Source organism: Spermophilus citellus (genome assembly GCF_964194105.1).
Source record: "Spermophilus citellus genome assembly, chromosome: 4".
NCBI classification, from domain to species: Eukaryota; Metazoa; Chordata; class Mammalia; order Rodentia; family Sciuridae; genus Spermophilus; species Spermophilus citellus.
Window position 1 is genome coordinate 184,084,520 of NC_138185.1, and position 8,353 is coordinate 184,092,872.

Below are 8,353 nucleotides of genomic sequence, written 5' to 3' on the forward strand. Positions count from 1 at the left end.
AAAGAAACTATTAGAGCTAATAAATGAATTCAGCAAAGTGGCAGGATATAAAATCAACATGCATAAATCAAAGGCATTCCTGTATATCAGCGACAAATCCTCTGCAATGGAAATGAGGACAACCACTCCATTCACAATATCCTCAAAAATAATAAAATACTTGGGAATCAACCTAACAAAAGAGGTAAAAGACTTATACAATGAAAACTACAGAACCCTAAAGAGAGAAATTGAAGAAGATCTTAGAAGATGGAAAAATATACCCTGTTCATGGATAGACAGAACTAACATCATCAAAATGGCGATATTACCAAAAGTTCTCTATAGGTTTAATGCAATGCCAATCAAAATCCCAATGGCATTTCTTGTAGAAATAGAGAAAGCAATCATGAAATTCATATGGAAAAATAAAAGACCCAGAATAGCAAAAACAATGCTAAGCAGGAAGTGTGAATCAGGTGGTATAGCGATACCAGACTTCAAACTATACTACAGAGCAATAGTAACAAAAACAGCATGGTACTGGTACCAAAACAGGCAGGTGGACCAATGGTACAGAATAGAGGACACAGAAACCAACCCACAAAACTACAACTTTCTTATATTTGATAAAGGGGCTAAAAGCATGCAATGGAGGAAGGATAGCATCTTCAACAAATGGTGCTGGGAAAACTGGAAATCCATATGCAACAAAATGAAACTGAATCCCTTTCTCTCGCCATGCACAAAAGTTAACTCAAAATGGATCAAGGAGCTTGATATCAAATCAGAGACAAGGCATCTGATAGAAGAAAAAGTTGGCTACGACCTACATACTGTGGGGTCAGGCTCCAAATTCCTCAATAGGACACCCATAGCACAAGAGTTAATATCTAGAATCAACAAATGGGACTTGCTCAAACTAAAATGTTTTTTCTCAGCAAAAGAAACAATAAGAGAGGTAAACAGGGAGCCTACATCATGGGAACAAATCTTTACTCCTCACACTTCAGATAGAGCCCTAATATCCAGAGTATATAAAGAACTCAAAAAATTAGACAATAAGATCACAAATAACCCAATCAACAAATGGGCCAAGGACCTAAACAGACACTTCTCAGAGGAGGACATACAATCAATCAACAAGTACATGAAAAAATGCTCACCATCTCTAGCAGTCAGAGAAATGCAAATCAAAACCACCCTAAGATATCATCTCACTCCAGTAAGATTGGCAGCCATTATGAAGTCAAACAACAACAAGTGCTGGCAAGGATGTGGGGAAAAGGGTACTCTTGTACATTGTTGGTGGGACTGCAAATTGGTGCAGCCAATTTGGAAAGCAGTATGGAGATTTCTTGGAAAGCTGGGAATGGAACCACCATTTGACCCAGCTATTCCCCTTCTGGGTCTATTCCCTAAAGACCTAAAAACAGCATGCTACAGGGACACTGCTACATCGATGTTCATAGCAGCACAATTCACAATAGCAAGACTGTGGAAGCAACCTAGATGCCCTTCAATAGACGAATGGATAAAAATAAAATTGTGGCATTTATACACAATGGAGTATTACTCTGCATTAAAAAATGACAAAATTATAGAATTTGGAGGGAAATGGATGGCATTACAGCAGATTATGCTAAGTGAAGCTAGCCAATCCCTAAAAAACAAATGCCAAATGTCTTCTTTGATATAAGGAGAGTAACTAAGAACAGAGTAGGGAAGAAGAGCATGAGAAGATGACTAACATTAAACAGGGATGAGAGATGGGAGGGAAAGGGAGAGAGAAGGGAAATTGCTTGGAAATGGAAGGAGACCCTCAGGGTTATACAAAATTACATACAAGAGGAAGTGAGGGGAAAGGGAAAAATAATACAAGGGGGAGAAATGAATTACAGTAGAGGGGGTAGAGAGAGAAGAGGGGAGGGGAGAGGAGGGGAGGGGGGATAGTAGAGGATAGGAAAGGCAGCAGAATACAACAGACATGAGTATGTCAATACGTAAATCAGTGGAAGTGTAACTGATGTGATTCTGCAATCTGTATACGGGGTAAAAATGGGAGTTCATAACCCACTTGAATCAAAGTGTGAAATATGATATATCAAGAACTATATAATGTTTTGAACAACCAATAAAAAAATAAAAAATAAAAAAAATTTAAAAAAAAGAAAATGAAAACCAAAGTTTCCACATGACAAGAGTTTCTGGTTACCATCAATGAAAGAGAATTAAATTACCCAATATTATCAAATATAAGAACTTTTTTCCTATCTTGAGAATAAAAACACCTCATTTTCTTACCAAAGTTCTGATTCAAAAGCTAACAAACCTACAGTGTTTTGTTTTTGTTGAAAAAAAAATCTTTCTACAGTTTATTGCCTTTCCTTGATAATAATATACACAAAGTCCTAAATATTTACCAGATGATACAGATCTGCCAGTATTTTTAGCCAAGTTTCAAAGTTCTGTGAAATCAGTTCTTGGACATATTCCTAAAGATTTGGCCCATGGAAATTAACTGGGAAGGATTTTTCCACCTTCTTCACATGGCTTTAGGTCACCACCTCTTTGTGTATCTGTAAGAAACCCACATCCTGCAATCGTGAATAGCCTTGCTTGCTCAGAAGCTGCTGTTATTGATAGATAAATATACAAAAATTTAATTCTTTGGGAACATCTATATCCAATAAAGACACCACATGCTCTGGCTTCAGTACAAACTTATTTTCCCAGCCTCCACCTACTCAGATCACAACTATCTTTAACTAAATATCTTCTCAAAAGTAAATTTCAATTCAAGTTCCTTACACTAACAATTCTCAATTCAAGTTCCATAAAGCCAACCACCAAACTTGTCCCAATCAGATTTTTTCTTTAATCTTTATAATTTTGTTTGAATTAAGGCTTTAAAAACTGGGGGAAAAATCACCCTTCTGTAATTATACCCCTTAATAAAGAAATCAGTTTCATTACTTCAGTTACTAAAATGTTTTTTAAATAATCATAAAAATTAAAATGTCATATAACCATTTTAAAATCTTTCAAAAGTATTTTACATCTTTGAGAAATTTCAAGAAACAGGGAAGCTGGGCCTCCACATCCTGTCCCAGTTGCCTTGAAGGTCTAGCTGCCAAAAATCTTAAGTCTGTCTCATGGGAGTCCCACATACACATCCAGCCAGGAAGGTCACATTCCATCCAGAACTCCAGAAGAAGAAAATGATCCAAAGGGGTGTGAAACCAGGCCAAGCATTTACTACAGACCAAAATTCATCTATACAGCAGCGACCCAGTTAGTGAGGAAACATTATCCTCATTCCATCACACTATTATTTTTGTGTTTCTATGTGGGTCACATTACAGAAAAATCCATGGAGAATTTGCCAGCGAAAATATGAAAGTTACAACTGAGGATTGTTGACCCCACTTTTTTGCTCAAGTTGCCAAATGAAAGGAAAGGTGAGACCACAGGGAGTAGCAAACTGCATTTGCCCAGATTTTAGGATTTCATAGACAGGAAAATATTTTAAAAGAATTAAGGAACTGATTTATAGTTGCTAACTTTTTCTTTGGACAAGCAAATATGTGGTTTTAATGATTACTCTTATCTATTAGCATCTTTTTGTAAAAGGGAATTTTAACATTAAGAAGTAGGAAGACTATAATGTCAGAAAGAAAAAGGACTTTCCTTTCCTAAATAGGTCAGTTGGTCCTCTCATCCTGACATCACAATGAAGATAGCCACCTTGCACCCTACTTTAGACTTAATGTTTTATTTTCTTTTGTTTTCACTTTAAACAAGTGAAAAGTAATTCAGGTTAATCCCAGTCAACATACTGGCTATCCAGAAAAATGGGGCCAGAGGATGGTATAAGAGGCAGGCTCCCAAAGCAGCCTAGACCTGAGGTGGGTGACCAGGATCAGCAGGTTGGAAAAGAAATCCCTGTGGTATAACTCTAGCTGCCAGTTATGGAGATCCAAAAGAAAACCAAGGGTACCAAAGCATTTTATAAACTTTGCTATTCTCTGCCCATCCCTGGGAAAGAGATAGTGGGGCAAAGAATACATACCCTCCTCCACTTTGCTAGTCAGCTTTCCAAGCTTAGTGATCCTTTTCCAGCAGGTGGCAGAACACACACATAAACAACTCCAAATCCACCCAAGGTTTTTTTTTGTTTTTTTTTTTTTTTTCTCTCAGTTGGTCCTTTCTTTAAAAGTCAGTGAGGGCTAGGGGTTGTACTTTAGTTAATAGAGCATGTGCTTAGCATGCACGTATAATACCCTGGGTTCAATTCCCAGAATTCAAGAAAAAAAAATCAGACATGTATAGAAAGAAATTTTGCAAATTAACAAAACAAACACCCACCCACATTCCATCCTGAAATCCTGTTTACACAATACTTTAGTCTTCACAGAGAGGCAGAAACTCTACAAAAACTCTGCAAAGAGTACCACAAAGTAAAAAAAAAAAAAAAATCCTAGCCAATAAATGCAAATGCCAGGACCAACATCTTCTTGCTGTTGGAGAACTAGCAAATAATTCTCACATTAAAAAAATTTAAAAAACCAAATCTAAACCTAATCATTCTTCATTAATCTTCTTTACATACCCTATAAAGATATAGACATGAATTGTCTTTTCTAAAGAAGTCCATGGACTTTACATTGCCTCTTTCCAAGGAAATAATTAATGTAGTATCCAAAGATATACAATGGGTCAAAAGAACAACCAAGAACACCAGTCACATGTCTTTATACTAGAATATATCTTCACAAAAGCAAATTTATATTTCAAACTGAAAAAGTATTTCCTAAAATATACTCTAATTGGATATTTCAGGTACAATAGTAAGTAGGTCACTTGCTTTCGAGGATTCAAGAATATCAGTCTACAATGTCTGTTTCTTTCCTGAACAGGAAAGGTAAAGGGGAAATACTACAAACAAGGAAATCAACATCACACAGCTCCTAAAGCAACCTCAACCTGACCTTGGGGGGTCAAGTCAATAATTGTGAGCTTTGTAGATAATTTCAAAAACTAATTTGACCCACAAAAGTAATTCCCCCCAAATCTGCAAAAACCATTACTTACATTACTACCAACCGTCCCTTTCAGGTAATTTCTAATCAGAAATTAAATTCAAGCATAAATGCCCTAGAAACATCTTTTAAACAGCCTAAATTTGATTATCAAATCATGTTCCTTCTCTATGCTTATCTTCTTTTTTCTCAGTGTCCAATCTGGTCCTATCTCTACCCCCAAACAATTATCTAGGGTCCCAGGGGTACCTTATGCTTGGCACCTTCTTGAATGGTATATGCCACATGAAATAGAATGGCAGATATAGAAGGAATCTGACAGGAATGAATAAAGCTATTTCTAAAGATAAGGGAAACATGGCTGTGAGAAACAAACTCCCTCAAGGCCACAGCTTGCCAGTTGCAATGTTATGAATCCACCTCACAGTGTCCCCATTCCTCTAGGTCATGTCAGTTTTTTTTCATTTTCACAAGACAAAAAGTTTGAGGCCCAAATAACTGGGTTCATCATCAGTTCTTTAATGAACAAGGGATTTAGGTTTAAAAATTTCAAGAAAGACAGAGCAATAGGTACTTTTCTTGTCTTCAAATCACATTGTTCCTATAAATAACTCATTTTTAAAACATAAACATCAAGGTCTGAACTGATCCTTGGCAATGATAACAAATGTAAGCTCCACAAGGGCAGTGACTCTTGTTTTATTCACATTTGCTTTCTTCTTCCTTCTCTCTATTGTCCATCTTTATCCCCCTTTTGTTCCCTGTTAGTGTTAATGTCTGGTTCCTTTAAACAAAATTGTGTTACCAGGTGGATATCTATTATTTATACTTTAGTAGCCTTTAAATCTGGAATATCATGTTTTAAAAAAACAGCAACCAAACAAGGCATTGGCCCCCACCCCACTGTAGGCCTCCAGTCCCAGTCAGCAGTGGAAGATCTTTGTGGTGAGGCCCATATCCATCCTCCTTTCTATGCACAAGGCCAAGCTTTGAATACTTTGGAAAAATGGCAAACTGGTCACAGGAACAGCTCCCTCCCTAATAACCCCTGGATTCCCTCCTATGGCTCTGCTTAGCCTTCACATTTTTGTAAAGTAATCTAAAACCTTACCTTTTTGCTGCATTTATCTTCCTTTCACAGCTGTCAAAGCCTGGAAGACATCCTGATATTGCATATTTAGACTCAACTATACTGTTTAACAAATGCCAAACTGCCTGTTTCCCACACCCTGCTCTGTGAAGCCAGCACCCCTCCTTACTGAGTCAATCAGGAGCCCATTCTCACCCTCTAACACGCTAGGGGGTGCTGTTGCCATTTCCAGATACAATTAGCTTCTAAACAGAAAAGGGAAGCAAAAGTCTCATGGTCCTGGAAGACATTTCTAGGTGGGCCTCTCCCTGCACAAGCCCTCTGCACAGATCCTCAGCATCAAAGAACCCTACACTTTACCAAATCACACAATTTCAGGATGAAGCTCACAAACAGTGTAATAAAAAGAGAAGGATAAACATCACCATGATAATGGTTTTATTATAAGACTGATTTAGGTACATGAGCATACACAATCATCATTATGATGACTGCCCAATGTGAATAATTAATCCTTATTTGACACCAGAGAAATTCTGTTTAAACAACCAAGTGGCAAACACTATCAGGCAGAATTAGACATATCAAATGCAAAAAGAACAGCCGGAAAACACTCAAGCTTATTCTTCCTTTCACAATCATCTTTCCTGGTATGTGGTGTCTAAGGCTTGAGAAATGAAAGGTTTATATACAAACAAATGAACATCAGCCTCTGTCAGCTTTTAGCTGGGCTACTGCACAAAGCTTACAAGCTGCCTGAGAAGCCTACTGGCTTCAGTTAACTCTGCTTGAATGGCTGGTGAGCCAGCATGGCAGGGAAAGGTCTATTACACATCAAAAGGCCTTTTCAGATTTCAAAACAAGTCATTCATGATAGTATTTTTGCTGAGTTTGTGAATTTTTTAAGATAACTTTTTTAAATGTGCATTTAAAAAAAGTTCACTGAATGAGACTCTTACCTAACATTAAACATTCCCACACAGAGAAGAACGGATCTGCACCAAGGAAAATAATTCTGGTATTAATCCAAGAAAAAACAATCCTGTTCACCCTCCACCCCCAAGCTAGTGTTTCACACTCTTTGTTGGTATGATTTGGATACTCCTCACAAATGCTAATGTGCAACAATTCACTAATGCTAATGATTAAACTCTCTTTGAGTCTGAAGGCAACCTAACAGATCCAGAAATCTGAAGAATCCCAAAGTAGTTCAAGGGGTATTCAGCTGCAGATGCATTCTAGAACAAATCTTACACAGAGTGGTGCCCTTTTTTGCCATGGACTCCATCCCTAGGAAGGACAGAATCCCAGATGTAAATATATCATACTTTCAGATGAAACTCGAGAAATATCCAGTGCGAGCACTCTTTTACTTCAACTATTCGATGCACTCTTATTACTTCAACTACTTGATTGGCATTTTCCCACAAAGCGCTAAAGATAAGAATGAATATACTATGCTTAAAAGAACAGATAACAGAAAAGTAACTCTTAACATAATGTCTGCCCTCACATTCCCAAAAGGTACACTCCATCAGTTACCAAGTCTGACTTCTGCAGTTATATAACTAGGACCCAGGGAGCAAATCAGGAGGGGGAGATTGGGAAATGTACTGTGACATGTAGTTGGAAAAGCTTTCTGAAAAAAGGTACTCAGAATAGCCCCCCTAGAAGCTCAATCAACCTCATGAGGAAACTCACTGAAATTAACTCATACCAAAGAGAGTACACAATACCAATATATGGCTTAAGTTCCTGACTAAAGGTAGGTGAGCATTTCCAGTCCTATAACCCTGAAGTTCTACTTTTGAAATGAAAAAATACAAAAACAAAGCCCTGTAGCTATTTTTGTCCAGAAACCTTCATATGCAAAATGCTAAGTCCTCAGAGAGGGGCAGAAAGCAAGTTTTAATTTAACATTATCAGTTACATTTTTAAAATTTTTTACAGTTATTCATGTGATTTCCTAATTCAAACAGAAAAAAATGAAAAGAGCTGTTTCTTTTTTATTTATTAATTTATTCTAATTAGTTATATATGACAGCAGAATGCATTTTGATTCACTGTACACAATTGCAGGCACATCATATGTGCAGTCTACATGTGCCTAGAGTAATGATGTTTATCTCATTTCACCATCTTTCTCCTCCCATATCCCTTCCTTTTGCCTCCCTCCTCTTTGCCCAATCACAGTTCCTCCATTTTTCCTGCTTCTTTAATACATTAAGCAGTGAGTCTTAAC